Genomic DNA, 24,331 nt, shown 5'->3' on the forward strand with positions numbered 1-24,331 from the left:
GCGTCACTTTACTTTTCCGCCTTCCACGCGTGCATGTGGGGGACGCGCATGCGTGACCCCGTTTTCAGCAAAAGTTAATTTTTGAGTTTTTAAATCCGAATTTCAAACTTCTAAGCCTCTATTTTCATCCTTTAAGTCCTAAAATTTTATAGTATGCCTAGTAATGAAAAGAAGCTAGGACATGTGGTAACTTGTGGAGGAAGTAAAGTGAGAATCAATGATGAATAATGAATAATGATGATTGTATGAGTTGCTGAGGATGATGGTGGAAGTGCCATGTATAGTATGAGCCAGATGGCTGTGATAAGAATTGAATTATGGCTGAGTATGTATATGTATATGATTAATGATTAAATATGGTGAATGAATAATGATGGAAAATATTGAATGTGATGTGTGACCCCGGGTAGTAGGCAGTTACGTTGTCCACTTGCTCCGGGTATGAGATGGGGAAAGAGGATTTTGATAAATGAGTTTAATTATGGAGTTTTGAATGAATGTATGTTTGAGATGTCTGGGTAGTAGCAAGGGTGGTGGTTTGTCCCACTTGCTCCACGTCAGAGATTGTGACGCCTGGGTAGTAGTGGCAGTAGTGGTAATTCCACTCGCTTCAGGTCGAGCTTTTAAATACCTGCCTGGGTAGATACATTGGCATTGATCCACTTGCTCCGGTATGTGGTGAGATATACCTGCCTGGGTAAATGCAGTGGCATTGATTCCACTTGCTCCGGGTTTGGTTTGCAACTCCTGGGGTAGATGCAGTGGTTAGCCCTCACTTGTTCCTAGTCGAGGTTGATTTGAGATTTGTGAAATTATCTGAGTTTCGGATTTCCTTGGGTAGATGCAGTGGGTTGGCTTCACTTGCTCCAGGTTGAGATCCGAGATTCTGTTGACCCTATGTCATAAGTGTGGCCGGACACTGTGAAAGTTCCGGATGAGCTCGCCCCGTGGATAAACACCAGTGTGGGTGTTGTGTGATTATGATTATGATTGTGAATAACTCAAGTTGGGGATGCACGACAGAGGGACTGTCCAATGGTTAGCTACCAGGACTTGTTGGGTTGGCTTTATAACTGACAAATGAGACTCATCAGCCATAGGGCAGGCATACATCATTTTCATAGGTTTGAATTATTTTCGGGTTTGCCTATTTATTTTGGATTGCTATATCATATATGCTATGTTACCTGATTATGTGCTACTTGTTGTACTTGTACTTTAATTGTGTATTACTTTCCTGTATTACTTGTGTTTGTACAACTGAGAGGTCCCTCATGCTGGTGTCGGTGGATACTAAGGGCTGTTCTTGATTAGATGAGTTGATGATGTAATTGAATAAAGATGATGATTATTGAATGAGGTAATTGAGCTCCCTGGGTAGACGCAGTGAAGTGATTTCACTTGCTCCAAGTAGAGAATTAGATAATTTGAGTTCCTTGGGTAGACGCAGTGAAGTGATTTCACTTGCTCCAGGTGGAGAGTGAGATAATTTGAGCTCCCTAGGTAGATGCAGCGAAGTGATTTCACTTGCTCCAAGTGAGGATATGAGGTAACAATATAGAATTGTTGAGACAGAATGGCTGGGGATGGTTTTGTTTATAATTTTGATTGTGAATTGTCGAAGAGTTAAAAAGTTTGGAAGCATCAGAAATATGAATTAGATTTAGCATTCCCTTATGACAGTTGGCTATTATGGATTAGCGAGAACATAGGATGAATATTTGGTGAAAGGAAGTTTAGGATGTTTAGTGAGTTTTTATTACAATACATTGTATTTATTTGGCACTTTTACCGTACTGGAAACCCATGGGTTGGGGGTTCTCATTCCGTATATATCTCTTGTTTTTCAGATACAGGTCCAGGTGCTCAGAAGTGAGCTGTGGTTCATCTGAGAGATGGCGAAGATTTTTATACTCTCTACTTTATATTTGCTTAGAATCTCTCCACCTTTATTTTGAAAAGCTTTATTATGTATTGAACTCTTCTGAACTTGCCTATAGAGGCTCTTATATATGTTTCTTTTGGGAGAAATTAGGAGATATTATTGTCAACTACTTTCATACTGTACCCTAGCCGGCCTAGACTTCACGAGTCCCGACTAGTGGCTATTTACTTATATTATATATATATATATATATATATATATATATATATATATATATATATATATATATATATATATATATACTGTCCTTCTCTTACTCTCTTTTATGCCTTTAGCTGTATATTGCTTTCGACTTCACGCTTTATTTTTTGTTGTCGATACTTGAGTGATACGACTTCACGATTTTATTTTTACTCTTTTCAAGCTTCTCGATTAATACTCCTTTCAATCTTACTTATAATTATGTATTAAAAATACCCCTTGAGAGTCGTACCACCTTATTATCACTGACTTATGACTCGAGCATAAGGATTTGAATATTAGGGTATTACAGAGAAATATCGAAGAGAATAAGAGGATGGGGGAGGAGGGCATTGAAGTAGAAGAAATGAATTCACAGAAAATGAGAAAGGACAGTGAGAAAAAAAGGAACGGGGAAGAGAAGTATGCAACATATGATGTAAGAGACCAATGATTCCACTTCTAATGCTGTTATACCTGCAAATCCACAACTTTTCTCTTTCTGGCCCCACTTCTCCATTTCTCTCTTTTTTTTTCCAAAGACAAATTTTATTGGTGCAATAAAATAAAAGGCCCATTTTGGGCTTATAGCAAGAGAAAAACATGAATTCCCCAACTAAATAGGAGCGTCGTTCTTGGAGCTTCATCAATGGAGGTTAGCCACTGCTTCCAGAGTTCCAGACCTTGCAATAGGTACTACTTCTTGAGGAGAAATGACTTTGGCTTCGAAGATTCTCAAGTTTCTCATCTTCCAAATCTACCAGGTTAGTATTGCTACCAAATGAGTTTCTTTTTGCATTTTCCTTCTCTCCTGGAGTTGTTCTTGGAGCCCTAACCACCATCTCCATATTTTTTTTCGTGGTTTGTCCAGGGAAGGCTTGCTATTTTCCAAGCATTCTCTGATTCCGGTTCACTGGGTAAGGCAGTGAAGAGTTGATTCCTGATGACAAGTCATCATATGCTAGCTTTGCAAGTATTTTTCACTTGTTTCATTAGTTTTTATGCACTTTCTTGCATTGTAAGATAGTAATTTGGAGTGAAATTGCATGGTTTATTTGAATCAATCAACCACCCTTTAATTGGCACAAGATCATGAGGTTTAAGCTTGAATTAATTGATTTTTAAATGAATTTTAAACCTTGTGAATTTGGTGATACTTTGATTGGTTGTTTTGATTACTAGTAGGTGAAGAAAAGAAAAAAAATAAGAAAAGCGTGGCCTAAGGAGCGTGCCCAAAGGAAACAAGAAGCGTAGCCAAAGGAGAAGAAAAAGCGTGGCATCATTGAGAAATAAGGAAAGCTAGGTTGGGTAAGTGAACCGAGCTTCACAAAGGACAAAAAGAGGAAGCAAGGCACAAAGCTCAGTTAACTTAATGAACTGAGCATCAAAGAAAGCAAGGCAAGGACATAAAGCTCAGTTCACTAAGTGAGCTTTATCGGGTTCCTTCAAGAATAAATTCAAAGCAAAATTCCAAGGAATGAAGCCACCAAGTTTCGAACTCATGACCCAAGGGAAGTAAGGAACGCTCCTTGCAAGGAAAACAAGGAAAAATGGGCCAAAAAGCCTTCCCCAAGGTTCGAACAAGGAACCTCACACTACCAAGCTTGCAAGGAAAGTAAGCCAAAATTTGCCAAAATGCATCCCCCAAGACTTGCACCTTGCACCTGAGGGATAACAAGAAGGCGCTCCTCCAAGGAGGCAAGGGTGCTCAGTTGTTTTAATTAACTGAACGCTATCTTATATTGATAGACATAAGGAAAATTGGCTCCTCAAAATGACTTGGCAAGGATTCGAACCTGGGAGCTCCATGAAAGGCAAGGAAGGAGCGCTCCACTCTTCCAAGGAAATCAGCACCAAATTGCTTCCACCAAGGATCGAACTTGGGAGCATGAAGCCCAAAGCAAGGCGCTACAAAAGGAAAGATCAGTTTGTTTTCTCAACTGAGCGCTATTCTCCCCCCACTCCCCACACATTGGCACGCTAGGAAGCATACCAAGGGGGCTGGGACACGCACAATTGGACGCACCAAGGCAAGACATAGAGCTCAGTTTAATTTTCCAACTGAGCTATAATGAAGTGCAACACGGACAAGGGGCTGGCGCACAAATTGGGCAAGCAAAAGATAAGTTTGGGTGCTCAGTTTGGTTTTCCAACTGAGCCGTGCCCTGGGAGTGCACCATGACTAAATTTTGAGTCCAAAAATGAAATAAAATCCAATTCTTCACAAAATTAAAAAGCCGACTCTAAATTCTAAAATCTAAAAATAGGAAGTGTATAAATAGAAGCCAGTTTGAGTTAGAGAGGACCTTCTTTTCCACTTTTTAACTTTTAGCTTACTTTTGAATTCTGAATTTTATTTTCTAGCTTTGGGAGTTTGGGAATTGGGAAGGAGAATTGATCTCTCTTCTTCTTTGTTCTTGCTTCTGCATTTTCTGCTCTTTGTTTGGAATCTTGGGTGGAGAGTTGAAGAAATTCTATTTCAATCTCACCTTGAATTCTCTTTCTGTTTATTTTACTGCATAATTGAAGGAATTGTGATTTGGATCCAAGCTGCTCTACTGTTTTCATCTTTACTTCTTCTGCAAACTGTCTTTTAAATTTTTTGCAATTGCTCTCTTCTTGGATCAAGGAAGGACTTGAGATCTAGACTTATTTTCTAGTCTCCTCCACCCTGAGATCTTCAACTTACATTCTGCTATTACAATTTAACTACATTTTGTTTTCTGTTTTGTTTCTTAAGCAATACTTCCCTTCTTGTTTAGATCTGCTGTATCTAAATTCACTCCCTACTGTTTTATTAATTGCTTGTTTAATTTCTGCAAATCCCAGTGCCCAAATCCTTTTATGATTCAAGCCATTTACATTTCTTGCACTTTAAGCTTCAGTCATTTACATTTCTTGCTATCTAAGTTTCTGTAATTTATATTACTTGCACTTTAAGATTCAGCTTCTTTACTTTCTTTGCTCTTTAATTTACTGCAATTCTTCCCTCTCCCTTTATAATTCATGTAATTTAGCTTCTGTCAGTTACAAATCACTCAAATCAACACTTATTTGCTTGACTAAATCAATCACCTAACTAAAATTGCTCAATCCTTCAATCCCTGTGGGATCGACCTCACTCATGTGAGTTATTATTACTTGATGCGACGCGGTACACTTGCCAGTGAGTTTTGTGTTGGATTATTTTCCACACATCAAGTTTTTGGCGCCGTTGCCGGGGATTGAATTAGATTGACAATGATTAAGAAAGGTGGTGGTCTAGATTAAGCACTTTTTCTTTATTTTTCTTTATTTTTACTAAGCATATTAACTGTTTGACACGTTGTGTCACCTAACCCTCTAACCACATTCTAGCATTAGAATGTTCATGTTTCATTTAGTTTGTTTGTGATTTTTTTGCAAGTCATGGAGGCTGAGGTGCGTGAAGAGGGAGTGAGCAACAATGCTCAACCTGCAAGAAGGGTGTTGGCCTCTTACACTATCCCCAATCCCAGACATTATGGGAGCAGCATCCTCACCCCAAATATTCAAGCAAATGACTTTGAGTTGAAGCCTCAACTAATCACCTTGGTGCAGAACAATTGTGCTTATAGAGGTGGCCCTCTTGAAGACCCCAACCAACATTTGTCTATTTTCTTAAGGATTTGTGAAACGGTCAAGACAAATGGGGTTCATCCTGACATTTACAAATTACTTCTGTTCCCATTTTCTTTAAGGGGCAATGCTACTCAATGGCTGGAAACCTTTCCCAAAGAGAGTATCAACAATTGGGATGAATTGGTGAACAAATTCCTAGCCAAGTTCTACCCACCTCAGAGGGTCATCAAGCTGAAAACAGAGGTGCAAACATTCATTCAAGTGGATGGAGAGTCGCTGTATGATGGCTGGGAGAGATACAAGGCCTTAATCAGGAAGTGTCCCCCAGAAATGTTTAGTGAGTGGGATAGACTCCAAAACTTCTATGAAGGGTTGACCCAGAAAGCTCAGGAAGCATTAGATCATTCAGCAGGAGGCTCCTTGCAGCTAATAAAGATAGCAGAGGAAGCCCAAAACCTCATAGAGATGGTGGGAAACAATCAATACTTCTTTGCTCATCAAAGATAACGCCAACCAGCCCAGAGAAGGGGTATATTGGAGCTGGAAGGTGTGTATACCATCTTCAAAGTGATGCATCAACAAATTCAGCAACAATTTGAGCAGATGGCTAAGAAAATTGATGGACTGCAAATTGCTGCAGTAAATACACAAAGCCAATCTCAAACCTCACATGGGTGGAAGCAATCTGAAGAAAGTTTTGGGACATTCAATTATGAGCAACAAAGCCCTGAGCAGGTGCAATACATGAATAACACTCCAAGTTCGTTCCAACAAAACTTTCATGGTGATGCACACAAGACACCCTGGAAGACTCATTCTATTTCAAGGTGGGGTGAGCATCAGAATCAAGGACAAAGGGACTTCAACTCTGGCAGCCTCAGCAACACAAACAAACAAAGCTATTCATCCAATAATACTAACCAATTCAAAAACCCACAAAACACATACCACCAACCCCATAACAACTCACAAAACCACCAGAATAACTTTTCAACATCCACATTCTACCCACAAATTATCCCCATAGATAATTCAAACAACCTTCAGCAATAACCATCTCGTCTCACACAACCACAACCAAATTCAGACTCCCAAAGAATCTCTAGTCTAGAGATAATGATGGAGAAACTCATGAAAAATCAAGAGATGGCAAGACAAGATTAGGAAGCAGCATGGAAGGATCAAGCCATAACAAGTAAAAACCAAGAAGCTTTAATTAGAAATCTTGAGAGGCATATGGAACAAATGGCTAAACGAATTACAGAGATGGGTGAGAAGCAATCGAATGCATCCCCTAGTGCCACTCAAGACCACCCAAGGGACAAAGGAAAAGCTACAAAGTGGGAGGAGTGCAAAGCAATCATAGTGGGAAGTGAGAAGATTAGGGAGAAGGAAGTCATCAATCAGGAAGAACACAACAGAAAAGTTCCACAAGAAGAGACAGAAGAGAGAAGTGAAGAGGATAGAAAGACCAAGAATGCAAAAAGCTCAAAGAGAGATAAAAACATCCTTGAGCCACAGCTACAAGAGAAGAAGGAAGGGGTGAAGTCATATGTCCCCAAACTTCCATACCCTCAAAGGTTTCGGAGAGAAAACGAGGATAAGCAATACTCAAAATTCCTGGATATATTCAAGACTCTCAGCATCAATATTCCTTTCTTAGAAGCACTTGAACAGATGCCATTATATGCCAAATTTATGAAAGAAGTACTCACAAAGAAAAGATCCCCGAAGGAAGGACAAATTATTGAGATGACAAAGGAATGTAGTGCTATCCTCCAAAGAGAGTTGCCAGAGAAGAAAGATGATCCTGGGAGTTTTTACATACCTTGCACCAAAGGAAACATAACAATTGAGAAGTCATTCTGTGACCTCGGTGCAAGCATAAACTTGATGCCTTTGTCTTTAATGAGGAAACTTCAAATTTCTGAGCTGAAGTCCACACGAATAGTTCTCCAAATGGCTGACAAATCCGTTAAGCAAGCACTAGGAGTTGTGGAGAATGTGTTGGTAAAAGTGGGAAAATTCTTTCTCCCTGCTGACTTTGTTATCTCAGATATAGAAGAGGACCCTAACACTCCCATCATCCTGGGGAGGCCTTTTTTAGCTATGGGCAGAGCATTGATAGATGTTGAAAAAGGAGAATTATTGCTGAGAGTGCATGATGAGCACCTAGCATTCCATGTTTTTAAAACCTTGCATGAGCCCATTCAGGAAGAAGATTTTATGAAGGATAAGGCCAGAGATCAAAGCCTGAAGGAGGCAGTCAATGAGTTAACTCCAAGACTTCTAAATCCATGCTTGAAAGAAGTAGAAATGGTGCAACAGACCAAAGAAATCAAGGAGGAACTAGATCCAAAACCCCCAGATGAGAAACTCAACATCCCAGATAAAGAGCCACCAAGGCATAAATTATCTTCTGAGAAAGAAAAGAAAAAGAGGCCAAAAGGGTGGAGAAACAAGAATATCCCCACTGAAGGCTTCTCACCAGGGGATAAAGTGATGTTAAACACCCAACCAATGGAGGTGTCCCTACAATTATTTGAGTGCTATACTGTGAACCGGATCCTTTCACTTGAACACCTAGAGATCATCAAAGAGGAGACCGGAAGAAAGTTCACAGTAAGAGGAGAAAAGCTGAGGCACTATGATTTTCAACCCCCATGATCAAAGGATGAGATGTCAAGCTAGTGACAATAAAGAAGCGCTTGTTGGGAGGCAACCCAACCTGAGGTAGTTCACTCTTCATAGCTATTTCAATAAAAGGGTTAATTAGACTTATCTATATTGCAAGGAGCTAAGTTTGGTGTTACACACCAAAATAAATTAAGGGAGAATGAAGGATTCTAAGTTTGGTGTTCCACCAAAATCTCATTTAAAAGCACATTCTCACCTTCTGCATACATGGCTGCTAGCTCTGAGCAATCAGATAAACCAATTAACTAATTGTTTACTTTTTAGTTTTAGTTTTTATTGCCTTTAGCAAAGATAAAAGGATTTCACATATGGTTAACCTGTTGCATCAGAGGCATTGGCAAGGAATTAAGTTTGGTGTTCCCATACCAAAATAATTTTGAAAGCCGTCTTAAATTCATGCATATTAACCATCTACTTAAGGACTTGAGAAGCAAGCCACTTTTGAGAATTATGCAAGAAAGAAGCCAACATTTGGAAACAATCTGCAGTAGGACCCAAAAGGGATACAACAGAAGGAAGAATGAAAAGCAGCAACCCGAAAGGTTGTGTCTACACTTAATCTTTGTTGTTGAAGAAGTACTTTAAATTGGGAATTCTTGTATGTCTTACTAAAGTGTTCATTTGGTTGCAAGTGGAATTGTTTGTCAAGAATACTGATCTGCATAATGCTTGTTGCCCATCACTTAGCTTGAATTTTGTTTTGTTTCCCATATACTTGAATAAAAGAGAAATGTTTTAATTAGGAAGTAAAGATCCAATGTTACATAAGTTAGAATAAAAGTTAGTGGTGGTATTTATTGATTTAATGCATGGCTCATAAAATAAATGCTGCATAATGATATGTTCTTTGAAGAAGGAACTAGTTTGCTGTTATAAATGCTTGTATCATTAAAGATCCCTTGAGAATGAAATAAAACAGAAAGAAAAAGAAAGAGAAAAAGCCAAGAGTGGCAAAGAAAACAAATAATAAGGCTAGGCACCAATAGCTTGGACCCGAGGACACATGCCTGTGGTGTTTTTGTGCTAGGATATGCTTGGACAAGTAAATTCTAAGGAGTATTTTAAAACTTGGCCACTTAGATCAACTGATTTGGGATTGCCAACTGAAAGTCCACAATAAAGAGCAACCTAGCTACAAAACACTTAGTTATCCAAAGAGATGCTGGGCATCAATGATCCTAGGAAGAAAAGGGTGAGCCATGTGTCTGTGGTGAAGGAATGTTGAGCAAAATTAAGCCAAAGGCTGCTGCAACATTTGCCACCAAGCCTTCAAAGAACAATAAGCTCTCTGAGCAAAACAAAGAAGGAAAAGTTAGCAAGGGAACAAACAAAAGTAAAGCCTTATAGTAGCAAACTTAGTGATCCTTTGAGGAAGCATCTCCTATGTAACAGCAAGCAATAAATGAGCCACCATTGTCTGCATAAAACCCCATGAACCAAGTTCAACTATATCCTCAATAAGGATATGCACACTTCTCTCTTTCATTTCATTCCCTCTTATGTTTGATGCTTGCTTGGGGACAAGTAAGATTTAAGTTTGGTGTTGTGATGACAAGTCATCATATGCTAGCTTTGCAAGCATTTTTCACTTGTTTCATTAGTTTTTATGCACTTTCTTGCATTGTAAGATAGTAATTTGGAGTGGAATTGCATGGTTTATTTGAATCAATCAACCACCCTTTAATTGGCACAAGTTCATGAGGTTTAAGCTTGAATGAATTGATTTTTAAATGAATTTTAAACTTTGTGAATTTAGTGATACTTTGATTGGTTGTTTTGATTACTTGTAGGTGAAGAAAAGAAAAAAATAAGAAAAGCGTGGCCTAAGGAGCGTGCCCAAAGGAAACAAGAAGCGTAGCCAAAGGAGAAGAAAAAGCGTGGTATCATTGAGAAAGAAGGAAAGCTAGGTTGGGTGAGTGAACCGAGCTTCACAAAGGACAAAAAGAGGAAGCAAGGCACAAAGCTCAGTTAACTTAATGAACTGAGCATCAAAGAAAGCAAGGCAAGGACATAAAGCTCAGTTCACTAAGTGAGCTTTATCGGGTTCCTTCAAGAATAAATTCAAAGCAAAATTCCAAGGAATGAAGCCACCAAGTTTCGAACTCATGACCCAAGGGAAGTAAGGAACGCTCCTTGCAAGGAAAACAATGAAAAATGGGCCAAAAAGCCTTCCCCAAGGTTCGAACAAGGAACCTCACGCTACAAAGCTTGCAAGGAAAATAAGCCAACATTTGCCAAAATACATCCCCCAAGACTTGAACCTTGCACCTGAGGGATGACAACAAGGCGCTACTCCAAGGGGGCCAGGGCACTCAGTTGTTTTACCTAACTGAGCGCTACCTTATATTGATGGGCATAAGGAAAATTGGCTCCTCAAAATGACTTGGCAAGGATTCGAACCTGGGAGCTCCATGAAAGGCAAGGAAGGAGCGCTCCACTCTTCCAAGGAAATCAGCATCAAATTGCTTCCACCAAGGATCGAACTTGGGAGCATGAAGCCCAAAGCAAGGCGCTACAAAAGGAAAGCTCAGTTTGTTTTCTCAACTGAGCGCTATTCTCCCCCCACTCCCCAAATATTGGCATGCTAGGAAGCACACCAAGGGGGCTAGGACACGCACAATTGGACGCACAAAGGCAAGACATAGAGCTCAGTTCAATTTTCCAACTGAGCTCTAGTGAAGTGCAACACGGACAAGGGGCTGGCGCACAAATTGGGCAAGCAAAAGACAAGTTTGGGCGCTCAGTTTGGTTTTCCAACTGAGACGTGCCCTGGGAGTGCACCATGACTAAATTTTGAGTCCAAAAAGGAAATAAAATCCAAATCTTCACAAAATTAAAAAGCCGACTCTAAATTCTAAAATCCAAAAATAGGAAGTGTATAAATAGAAGCCAGTTTGAGTTAGAGAGGACCTTCTTTTCCACTTTTTAACTTTTAGCTTACTTTTGAATTCTGATTTTTATTTTCTAGCTTTGGGAGTTTGGGAATTGGGAAGGAGAATTGATCTCTCTTCTTCTTTGTTCTTGCTTCTGCATTTTCTGCTCTTTGTTTGGAACCTTGGGTGGAGAATTCAAGAAATTCTGTTTCAATCTCACCTTGAAGTCTCTTTCTGTTTATTTTACTGTATAATTAAAGGAATTGTGATTTGGATCCAAGCTTCTCTACTGTTTTCATCTTTATTTCTTCTGCAAACTGTCTTTTAAATTTTCTACAATTGCTCTCTTGTTGGATCAAGGAAGGACTTGAGATCTAGACTTGTTTTCTAGTCTCCTCCACCCTGAGATCTTCAACTTACATTCTTCTATTACAATTTAACTACATTTTGTTTTCTGTTTAGTTTCTTAAGCAATACTTCCCTTCTTGTTTAGATCTGCTGCATCTAAATTGACTCCCTACTGTTTTATTAATTGCTTGTTTAATTTCTGCAAATTCCAGTGCCCAAATCCTTTTATGATTCAAGCCATTTACATTTTTTGTACTTTAAGCTTCAGTCATTTACATTTCTTGCTATCTAAGTTTTTGCAATTTATATTACTTGCACTTTAAGATTCAGCTTCTTTACTTTCTTTTCTCTTTAATTTACTGCAATTCTTCCCTCTCCCTTTATAATTCATGCAATTTAGCTTCTGTCAGTTACAAATCACTCAAATTAACACTTATTTGCTTGACTAAATCAATCACCTAACTAAAATTGCTCAATCCTTCAATCCCTGTGGGATCGACCTCACTCATGTGAGTTATTATTACTTGATGCGACCCGGTACACTTGCCGGTGAGTTTTGTGTTGGATCGTTTTCCACACATCAATTCCACTGTAGCATCACATCAATTACAGATTGGGTTCACCATTTGGATTCTAGAGTGCAATCATTCTTTGACTGGTAAGCCTTCATGCATTACTTTCCATAGAAAAATTTTAATTTTGGGCTGGCATTTTAACTTCCAAATTGAACTCCAGATTTCTCTCCTTCTGCATTGTACCGGCAAAAACTCAACTGGTGCATGGTAGAACTGAATGGCCAACGTATATCCAGAAGTAACCGAGTAGGATTCATTCTTCTTTTTATTCCAGGTAACTGATCAGTGGATATTTTATACGCTTTTTGGCATCATTTTCATATAGTTTTTGTTATGTTTTGTTTAAGTTTTATTATGTTTTCATAGGTTTTAGTGCAAAATTCATATTTTTGGATTCTACTTCAAGTTTGTGTGTTTTATGATAATTTCAGGTAAATTTTGGCTGAAATTAAGGATCTTTGGAAAAAGTCTGATTCAGAGACACAGAAAGGACTGCAGATGCTGTCAGATTCTGACCTCCATGCACTTGAAGGAGCATTTTTAGATCTACAGAAGTCCAAATGGCGCGCTCTCAATGGCTATGGAAAGCTAACATCCAGGGCTTTCCAAAACTATATAATAGTTTATACTTTGCTCTGGAAATGGAGGTCCAAAACTGGCGTTCAACACCAGCCACCAACCCCATTCCTGGCGTCCAACACCCAAAAGGGAGCAGCTGACATCCAACGCCCATTCAATAGTCCAAAGCTGGCGTCCAAAGCCCCAAAGGGAGTACCAACTCGTGGCTTCACTCAAGCTCAGCCCAAACACTCACCAAGTGGGCCTGGAAAGGGGATTTTTGCACTACAAGACTAGTTTATCTTATTTCTGTAATTCTTAGTTATTAGATTAGTATACATAGAACAAGGATCACCCTTGTTTAGAGAGACATTTTACCTAATCTTCTTCCCCCCCCCACTTTTACTTTCGAACATTGCATTATTGTAAGCTATGAGTCACTAACCTCCTAGGTTAAGGTTAGGAGCTCTGCGGAGCCTTATAGATTAATATTATCAATATTCTATTTCAACCTATGCTTGATTCCATTTTAAGATGTATCTTCGTTCTTCATCCTAATGAATTGGGAGTGTAACTTGACCGTCATCCCTATTTCACATGGGTTCTTGCGAGTCCTTGACGGGATACTACTGAACCACAAGCTTGATTATACATCTTTTACACGGCTAATCTACGACTTCGTTGGGTACTTGAAGAAATTAGTGCAGCCGAGGTATGGGGCGATTAGGGCCTTTGAGTAGGATCACCAAGGGAATGGACTGCATGAGCTTCACTCTTGTTCAGATTGGATGACCGCTAACCCGGCGATTGATCTGAAGCAGAGGAGGCTAATGACCATTGACCTGGCATTAGTCATTTACAGCCTACCATGGAATGAATCATCAGAAGTTGGAGTAGATGGTGAGAAAAGTTGATCTAGAAGGAAAAAGCATCTCCGAAGCCTCAACCGTTCTCTCATCACTAATTTTACATCTATCTAGTAACGTTTCATTTATTTATCTGTTTTATGAGTTTTTCACAACTATGATCTTTTCGAATCACCTGACTAAGATCTACAAGGTATCCACTGCTTGTTCAAACCAACAATCCTCGTGGGATCGACCCTCACTTACCTGAGGTATTACTTGGGCGACCCGGTGCACTTGCCAGTCTATCTGTGAAAATATTGCGGAGTCAATTTCGTGCACCAAGTTTTTGGCGATGTTGCCGGGGATTGTTCGAGTTTGACAAACTACCGGACTATATTGTTGCTTAGATTAGGTACTTTTAATTGTGTCTTTTATTTTCTTTTTCAAAAACTTTTTCAAAATCCATCTATTCTTTGTTTTTATTTGAGTCTAGTGTCAGTTCTTAAGTTTGATGTCCTTTGTGTGTTCTTTATTTTCAAATTTGTTCTTGAGTGTTCTTCTTAGTATTCAAGTTGTTCTTGTTTCTTTTCTTGTTTTGATCTTAAAAATTTTTAAGTTTGGTGTCTTTTGGTGTTTTTCTTTTTAATTTTCGAAAATCAGTATCCTTTGATATAAAAAATTTTAAGTTTGGTGTCTTTTGGTTGTTTTTCTCTTTCTTCATTAATTCGAAAAAAAATAAAAAATATTTCTTTTATCTTTATTCAAATTTTGAAAATCTGGCATTCTTTTTATCTTGATTTAAAAATTTATTTTTTATTTTTGTGTTTTCTTATTAGTAAAGTCAAATTTCAAATCTTATCTTTTTAAAACTTTTCAAAGCTTTTCTTTTAATTTGATTCTTTCCTATCTTATCTTTCTTTTAAAATTTTAAAATTCAGAAAATTTTCAAATCTTTATCTTATCTTTGGTTTATCTTTTCTTTTAAAAATTTCAAATCATTATCTTATCTTATTTTAATTTCAAAATTCAAAATCAAAAGATTTTTCAAATCTTTTCAACTCTTATCTTATCTTGTTGACTTTTCCTTTCCAATTTTAAATTTCAAAATTTTTAAAATTAAATCTTTTTCAAATCTCCTATCTTATCTTAATTTCAAATCTTTCTTAATTAGTTACTTGTTTTCTCTTCCCTCTTCTTCAAAACTTCCTAATTAATTATTCTCTCTTCTTTTTTGAAAATCATCTTTCAATTTTCAAATCCTAGGTATCTTCTATGATGGTCTATCTGAGATGTCCAAGATGTCCTTGGACCATTCTACTGGTGGATCACTCTACTTGAAAGAAAATGCCTGAAGAGTCACAGGAACTCATTGAAATGGTTGCAAACAACCAATTCATGTACACTTCTGAGAGAAACCCTGTGAACAATGGGTAGCTCAAAAGAAAGGAGTCCTGGAGGTTGACACTCTAAATGCCATATTAGCTCAGAATAAGATCTTGACCCAACAGGTTAATATGATCTCTCAGCATTTGACTGGATTATAAGCTACAGCTGACAGCCCTCAAAACACCTCCTATGATGAAGATGTTTATGATCCAGATCAACCCATTATGGAAGAGGTGAATTATATGGGAGAACCCTATGAAAACACCTACAACTCCTCATGGAGAAATCATTCTAACTTCTCATGGAAAGATTAACAGAAGCCTCAGCAAGGCTTCAACAATAATCAAGGTGGAAGAAACCAGAATAGGTTTAATAATAAACCATTCCCATCTTCTTAGAAACATATGGAGACTTCTAAGCAGAGGCTTTGTGACTTAGCAACCATAGTCTCTAAACGTTCTAAGACCACTCACAGTTTCATAACAGAAACTAGGTCCTCCATCAGAAATCTAGAGGTACAAGTTAGTCAGCTAAGCAAGAGAATCCTTGAGACCACTCCTAACACTCTCTCAAGTAACACTAAAGTAAACCCAAGAGAAGAGTGCAAAGCCATCACTGTAGAAGTTGAGGCCAAATCTGAAGGAAAAGCTCTGGCGTTGAATACCAGTAAAGGAGTCTCTATTGGGCATTCAAAGCCCAAAGAGGAACCATCCCTGGCATTGAGCGCCAGTAAGGAAGTCCTTACTGGGCGTTCAACGCCAAAGAGGAACCATCACTGGCGTTAAACGCCAGTAAGGAAGTCCCTACTGGGTGTTCAATGCCCAAAGTGGCACAAAAACTGGCGTTGAATGCTAGTAATAGGGCAGCTGGGAGTTTAACACGCACAAAACACTTCTCTGTTGAAGAACTGAAGGGAACTAAGGCTCATAAGGAGACTATAGAAGTTCCATTGAATGTCTTGCTGCAAATTATGGATTATGAGGATCACTCCTCCTCTGATGAGGAAGAGAAAACTAGGGAAGAGCAAGTTGCTCATTAACTAGGAGTCCTCATGAAGATAAATACAAAGTTATTGGAGCAGAGACATTGGAGGAAGAACCTCCAGTGCTCACAAGGAACTCGATGCATCGGTTCAACAGAAACTACCTCAGAAGCTGTTGGATCCCGGACGCTTCCTAATTATTTACACCATAGGCACCATTATCGTTGAGAAGGCTCTGTGTGACTTAGGGTCAAGCATAAACCTCATGCCACTCTCTGTAATGGAGAGGATGGGAATTTTTTAGGTACAAGCCGCAAGAATCTCACTAGAGATGGCAGACAAGTCAATAAAAAGGCATAAGATCTGGTAGAGGATGTCTTAGTAAAGGTTGAGAACCTTAAAATCCCTGCAGATTTCATAATCTTGGATACTGGGGAAGAAGAGGATGAATCTATCATCCTTGGAAGACCTTTCCTAACCACTGCCAATGCCATCATTGATGTAGCAAGGGAAGAGCTAGTCCTACAATTGCATGAGGAATGTATCTTATTCAAGATACCTAGCACTAACTCTCCCTTTGACAAAAGAGAGACAGTTGTGTAACACCTAGTGTTCTAACCCTCTCTATGAGTGCAAAGTAATACAGAGCCCCCAGACACCAATTCTAAGTTTGGTGTTGGGTAGTCATCATCAAGCATTGAAAACACTGGTACTAAGAAGAAAGTACCTAAAGACTGGAGGGACAAAAAGATTTCCACTTAAGGCCTCTCACCTGGCATGAGAGTTGTCTTCACTAACAATCCAGTCATTCCACATACTATGAACAAGATCCTGTCTCTAGAGCATGTGGAACTCATCCATGAGAGCACAGGTAAGAAGTTCACTGTAAGGGGCGAAATTCTAACACCCTATCCATCTCCGTAAGGAGCTAACCGTCAAGCTAGTGACGTTAAAGAAGTGCTTGTTGGAGGCAACCCAACCATAATTAGTTATTTCTATTTTTCATTAAACTTATTTCAGTTATATCAGTTTAATTTTCATATTTGTTTCTTTAAGCTTGTGATCATGTGCAGTAGTTAAAATAGAAATAGAGACAGTCAGAACTGGAAACAGAACACCCTGGAGCAGGTACCTTGCTGGCGTTGAACGCCAAACAATGGGCCAGAATGGGCATTCAAAGCCCATAAACAGCAGCCAATTCTAGCGTTGAACGCCATATAGGATATCCCTATTGGGCGTTCAATGCCCAAGCAGAGCAGCATTGCTGGCATTGAACACCAGCCAGGAGCCAGAGACCTGGCGTTGAACGCCATGAAGGAGGTCTCCTATGGGCGTTTGGTATGCGAAATTGTTACTCAGGTTGTGAATTATTGTTCGAAATTGATTCCCTGGCGATGGCACCAAAAATGGATGCACAGAACCATGGTCTAAACATATCTTCACAACTTCGCATAACTAACCAGCAAGTGCAATGGGTCGTCCAAGAAATACCTTACGTGAGTAAGGGTCGAATCCCACAGAGATTGTTGGTATAAAGCAAGCTATGGTCACCTTGTAAATCTCAGTCAGGCAGATATAAAATATTTATGGAGTTTTCGAAATTAATAGTAAAAGAAGGATAGAAATACTTATGTAAATCATTGGTGAGAATTTCAGATAAGCGTATGGAGATGCAATCGTTCCTCTGAACCTCCGCTTTCCTGCTGTCTTCATCCAATCAGTCTTACTGCTTTCTATGGCTGGCTTTATGCAAGGGCATCACCGTTGTCAGTGGCTACATCCCCTCCTCTTGTGAAAATGGTCTAAGATGTCCTGTCACGGCACGGCTAATCATCTGAGGTTCCCGATCATGCTGGAATAGGATTCACCCTCCTTTTGCGTCTGTCACTATGCCCAGCACTCGCGAGTTTGAAGCTCGTCACAGTCATTCAATCATTGAATCCTACTCGGAATACCACAGACAAGGTTTAGACTTTCCGGATTCTCTTGAATGCCGCCATCATTCTAGCTTACTGGTGCACGAAATTGTGATCTCCAGGCTCGAACAAATCCTGGTAATGGCTCCAAAGCTTGGTGCTCTAATCTTAATTCATAATTGTCACAACTTCGATACAACTGACCAGCAAGTGCACTGGGTCGTCCAAGTAATACCTTACGTGAGTAAGGGTCGAATCCCACGGAGATTGTTAGTATGAAGCAAGCTATGGTCACCTTGTAAATCTCAGTCAGGCAAATATAAAGTGATAATGGTGTTTTCGAATAATAATTAATAAAATAGGGATAGAGATACTTATGTAAATCATTGGTAGAAATTTCAGATAAGCGAATGGAGATGCTTTTCGTTCCTCTGAACCTCTGCTTTCCTGCTATCTTCATCCAATCAGTCTCATTCCTTTCCATGGCTGGCTTTATGTGATACATCACCACTGTCAATGGCTACTTTCGGTCATCTCACGGGAAAATGATCCAATGCCCTGTCACGGCACGGCTAATCGTCTGGAGGCATCACCCTTGTCAATGGCTTCATCTTATCCTCTCAGTGAATAATATGCTCACGCACCCTGTCACGGTACGGCTACTCATCTGTCGGTTCTCGATCATGCTGGAATAGGATTTACTATCCTTTTGCGTCTGTCACTAACGCCCTGCAATTGCGAGTTAGGAGCTCGTCACAGTCATTCAATCATTGAATCCTACTCGGAATACCACAGACAAGGTTTAGACTTTCCGGATTCTCTTGAATGCCGCCATCATTCTAGCTTACGCCACGAAGATTCTGGTTGGGAGATCTAAGAGATATTCATTCTAGCTTAATTCATGTAGAACAGAAGTGTTTGTCAGGCACGCGTTCATAAGGGAGAAGGATGATGAGCGTCACACATAATCATCACCTTCATCACGTTCTTGGGCGCGAATGGATATCTTAGAAGAGAAATAAGAAGAATTGAATAGAAAACAGTAGTACTTGCATTAATCTTTGAGGAACAGCAGAGCTCCACACCTTAATCTATGGAGTGTAGAAACTCTACCGTTAAAAATACATAAGTGAAGGTCCAGGCATGGCCGAGAGGCCAGCCCCTCTGATCTAAGAACCAGGCGTCCAAAGATGTCAAATACAATAGTAAGAGCTCCTATTTATAATAAACTAGCTACTAGGGTTTACATGAGTAAGTATTTGATGTATAAATCCACTTCCGGGGCCCACTTGGTGTGTGTTTGGGCTGAGCTTAAGTGTTGCACGTGCAGAGGCCATTTGTGGAGTTGAACGCCAGTTTTTGTGCCAGTTTGGGCGTTCAACTCTGGTTTTGGATCCTTTTCTGGCGCTGGACGCCAGATTTGGGTAGAAAGCTGGCGTTGAACGCCAGTTTACGTCGTCAATTCTTGGCCAAAGTATGGACTATTATATATTGCTGGAAAGCCCTGGATGTCTACTTTCCAATGCAATTAGAAGCGCGCCATTCGAGTTCTGTAGCTCCAGAAAATCCACTTTGAGTGCAGGGAGATCAGAATCCAACAGCATCAGCAGTCCTTTTTCAACCTCTGAATCTGATTTCTGCTCAAGTCCCTCAATTTCAGCCAGAAAATACCTGAAATCACAGAAAAACACACAAACTCATAGTAAAGTCCATAAATGTGAATTTAACACAAAATCTATTAAAAACATCCCTAAAAGTAACTAGATCCTACTAAAAACATACTAAAAACAATGTCAAAAAGCGTATAAATTATCCGCTCATCACAACACCAAACATAAATTGTTGCTTGTCCCCAAGCAACTGAAAATCAAAATAGGATAAAAAGAATAGAATATACTATAAATTCCAAACTATCAATGAAACAGAGCTTCAATCATATGAGCGGGACTTATAGCTTTTTGCCTCTTGAATAGTTTTGGCATCTCACTTTATCCATTGAAGTTTAGAATGATTGGCATCTATAGGAACTTCAGATTTCGAATAGTGTTATTGACTCTCCTAGTTCAGTATGATGATTCTTGAACACAGCTTCTTTATGAGTCTTGGCCGTGGCCCTAAGCACTTTGTTTTCCAGTATTACCTCCGGATACATAAATGCCACAGACACATAATTGGGTGAACCTTTTCAGATTGTGACTCAGCTTTGCTAAAGTCCCCAATTAGAGGTGTCCAGGGTTCTTAAGCACACTCTTTTTTTGCTTTGGACCTTGACTTTAACCGCTCAGTCTCAAGTTTTCACTTGACACCTACACGCCACAAGCACATGGTTAGGGACAGCTTGGTTTAGCCGCTTAGACCAGGATTTTATTCCTTTAGGCCCTCCTATCCACTGATGCTCAAAGCCTTGGGATCCTTTTTATTTGCCCTTGCCTTTTGGTTTTAAGGGTTATTGGCTTTTTGCTCTTGCCTTTTGGTTTTAAGAGCTTTTGGCTTTTTCTGCTTGCTTTTTCTTTTTCTTTCTATATTTTTTTTTTCGCCTATGTTTTCTCTTTTTTTTTTTCTGCAAGCTTTGTTCTTTGCTGCTTTTTCTTGTTTCAAGAATCATTTTTATGATTTTTCAGATTATCAAATAACATGTCTCCTAGTCATCATTCTTTCAAGAGCCAACATATTTAACATTCTTAAACAACAACTTCAAAAGACATATGCACTGTTCAAGCATACATTCAGAAAACAAGAAGCATTGTCACCACATCAATATAATTAAACTAAGTTCAAGGATAAATTCAAAACTCATGTACTTCTTGTTCTTTTGATTTAAAACATTTTTTTATTTAAGAGAGGTGATGGATTTATAGGACATTTATAACTTTAAGACATAGTTACTAACTACTAATGATCATGTAATGAAGACACAAACATATATAAGCACATAACATATAAAAACGAAAAACAGAAGAAATAAGAGCAAGGAATGAATCCACCTTAGTGATGATGGCGTTTCAATGATGTTCTTGAGCTCTTCTATGTCTTTTCCTTGCCTTTGTGGCTCCTCCTTCATTGCTTTTAGATCTTCTCTGATTTCATGAAGGATGATGGAGTGCTCTTGATGTTCCACCCTTAGTTGCTTCCAATAATTGTGTGGAAGAAAATGTATCCCCTGAGGTATCTCAGGGATCTCTTGATTTGCAGTCAAATGTTCTACCACTGAGCTATAGACCCTTGATGGAAGCTTTTGTCTTCCCTTTCCTCTTTCTAGAGGTTTCTCTGGCCTTAGGTGCCATCAATGGTATGGAAAAAACAAAAAAGCTATGCTTTTACCACACCAAACTTAGAATGTTGCTCGCCCTCGAGCAAAAGAAGAAAGAATAGAAGAAGAAGAGGATATGGAGGAGATGGATGGCTGTGTGTATTCGGCCATATGGGTGGGATTGGGTGGGGAAGAGATGTTGAATTTTTGAAGGTAAGTAGGTGTATGGGTGTGAGTGGTAAATGGAAGATAGAAGGGATGAGTGTTTATTGGGAATAGAGGATGATTGAGAAGAGAGAAGAGAGTGAGTGAAGGTAGGTGGGGATCCTGTGGGGTCCATAGATCTTGAGGTGTCAAGGCATTTACATCCCTGCACCAATTTAGGCATGCAAAATGCCCTTGCACACAACTCTGGGCATTCAGCGCCAGGTTGGTGCCCATTTTGGGCGTTCAACGCCCCTTTGCTGCCATTTCTGGCGTTGAACGCCAGAACCATGCTTGTTCTGGGTGTTCAGCGCCAGGATGCTCCCATTCTGGGCGTTCAGCGCCAGAACTATGCTCTGTTCTGGCATTTGAACGCCAGACAGATGCTCCTCCAGGGTGTGATTTTTCTTCTGCTGTTTTTGATTCCGTTTTTGATTTTTTTGTTTATTTTGTGACTCCACATGATCATGAACCTAAGAAAACATGAACAACAATAAAAATAAGAATTAGATAAACGTTGGGTTGCCTCCCAACAAGCGCTTCTTTAATGTCAATAGCTTGACAGTGGGCTCTCATGGAGCCTCACAGATGTGCAGAGCTTTGTTGAGACTCTCCAACACCAAACTTAGAGTTTGGATATGGGAGTTCAACACCAAACTTAGAGTTTGGTTGTGGCCTCCCAACACCAAACTTAGAGTTTGACTGTGGGGGCTCTGGTTGACTCTGCTTGGAGAGAAGCTTTTTCTGCTTCCTCTCCATGGTTGCAGAGGGAGATCCTTGAGTTTTAAACACAAGGGAGTTCTCATTCCATTGAAGGAATATTTCACCTCTGTCAACATCAATCACAGCTCTTGCTGTGGCCAGGAAAGGTCTTCCTAGGATGATGGATTCATCCTCTTCCTTTCCAGTATCCAGGACTTATGAAATCAGTAGGAATGTAAAGGCCCTCAACCTTTACTAATACATCTTCTACTTGTCCATAAGCCTGTTTTCTTGAGCTGTCTGCCATCTCTAGTGAGATTTTAGCAGCTTGCACCCCATAGATTCCCAGTTTCTCTATTACAGAGAGGGGCATGAGGTTTATTCCTGAACCAAGGTCACACAGAGCCTTAAAGATCATGGTGCCTATGGTACAAGGTATTATGAACTTTCCAGGATCCTGTCTCTTCTGAGGCAATGTCAATTGATCCAGATCACTTAGTTCATTGATGAACAAGGGAGGTTCAACTTCCCAAGTATCAATGCCAAATAATTTGGCATTCAGCTTCATGATTGCACCAAGAAACTTGGCAGTTTGCTCTTCAGTAACATTCTCATTCTCTTCAGAAGAGGAATATTCATCAGAGCTCATGAAGGGCATAAGGAGGTTCAATGGGATCTCTATGGTCTCTAGATGGGCCTCAGAGTCCTTTGGTTCCTCAGAGGGAAGCTCCTTATTAATCACTGGACGTCCCAGGAGGTCTTCCTCCTTGGGATTCACGTCCTCTCCTCTCCTCACAGGTTCGGCCATGGCGCTTATGTCAATGGCCTTGCACTCTCCTTTTGGATTCTCTTCTGTATTGCTTGGGAGAGTACTAGGAGGGATTTCAGTGATCCTTTTGCTCAGCTGGCCCACTTGTGCTTCCAGATTTCTAATGGAAGACCTTGTTTCATTCATGAAACTTACAGTGGCCTTAGATAGATCAGAGACTAGATTTACTAAATTAGAAGCATTTTGTTCAGAGTTCTCTGTCTGTTGCTGAGTTGATGATGGAAAAGGTTTGCTATTGCTAAACCTGTTTCTTCCACCATTATTAAAGCCTTGATGGGGCTTTTGATCCTTCCATGAGAAATTTGGATGATTTCTCCATGTTGAGTTATAGGTGTTTCCATAAGGTTCACCTAAGTAATTTACCTCTGCTATTGCAGGGTTCTCAGGATCATAGGCTTCTTCTTCAGAAGATGCCTCTTGAGTACTGTTGGATGCAGCTTGCATTCCATGCAGACTCTGAGAAATCATATTGACTTGCTGAGTCAATATTTTGTTCTGAGCCAATATGGCATTCAGAGTATCAACCTCAAGAACTCCCTTCTTCATAGGCGTCCCATTGCTCACAGGATTCCTTTCAGAAGTGTACATGAACTGGTTATTAGCAACCATGTCAATGAGTTCTTGAGCTTCTGCAGGCGTTTTCTTTAGGTGAATGGATCCACCTGCAGAAGTGTCCAGTGACATCTTTGATAGCTCAGATAAACCATCATAGAATATATCCAGGATGGTCCATTCTGAAAGCATGTCAGAAGGACACTTTTTGGTCAACTGTTTGTATCTTTCCTAAGCTTCATAGAAGGATTCACCTTCTTTCTGTCTGAAGGTTTGAACATCAGCTCTAAGCTTGCTCAACTTTTGAGGAGGAAAGTACTTGGCTAAGAAAGCCGTGACCAGCTTATCCCAAGAGTTCAGGCTGTCTTTGGGTTGAGAATCCAACCATAATCTAGCTCTGTCTCTTACAGCAAAAGGGAAAAGCATGAGCCTGTAGACTTCAGGATCTACTCCATTAGTCTTAACAGTATCACATATCTGCAAGAATTCAGTTAAGAACTGAAAAGGATCTTCAGATGGAAGTCCATGAAACTTGCAGTTCTGCTGTATCAGAGAAACTAATTGAGGTTTCAGCTCAAAGTTGTTTGCTCCAATGGCAGGAATGGAGATGCTTCTTCCATGTAAATTGGAATTAGGTGCAGTAAAGTCACCAAGCATCTTCCTTGCATTGTTGTTGGGTTCGGCTTCCATCTCCTTTACTTGTTCAAAATTTTCAATCAAGTTATCTCTGGATTGCTGTAATTTAGCTTCTCTTAATTTTCTCTTCAGAGTCCTTTCAGGTTCTGGATCAGCTTCAACAAGAATGCTTTTTTCTCTGTCCCTGCTCATAAGAAAGAGAAGAGAAAAAGAAAAGAAGAGGAATCCTCTATGTCACAGTAAAGAGGAT

At 39.6% G+C, this 24,331-nt stretch overlaps 1 non-coding gene across 1 annotated transcript; it reads left to right on the top strand.

The window, feature by feature from the left end:
- The first annotated feature begins 23,631 nt into the window (after nucleotides 1–23,631).
- On the top strand, nucleotides 23,632–23,739 carry LOC148565185 (small nucleolar RNA R71). The gene has a single exon (XR_015884391.1). It is a non-coding gene; the product is annotated as a small nucleolar RNA R71 (small nucleolar RNA).
- The last annotated feature ends 592 nt before the right edge of the window (nucleotides 23,740–24,331 follow it).

The sequence above is a fragment of the Arachis ipaensis genome, chromosome B5, assembly GCF_059453495.1.
Source record: "Arachis ipaensis isolate K30076 ecotype BB chromosome B5, ASM5945349v1, whole genome shotgun sequence".
NCBI classification, from domain to species: Eukaryota; Viridiplantae; Streptophyta; class Magnoliopsida; order Fabales; family Fabaceae; genus Arachis; species Arachis ipaensis.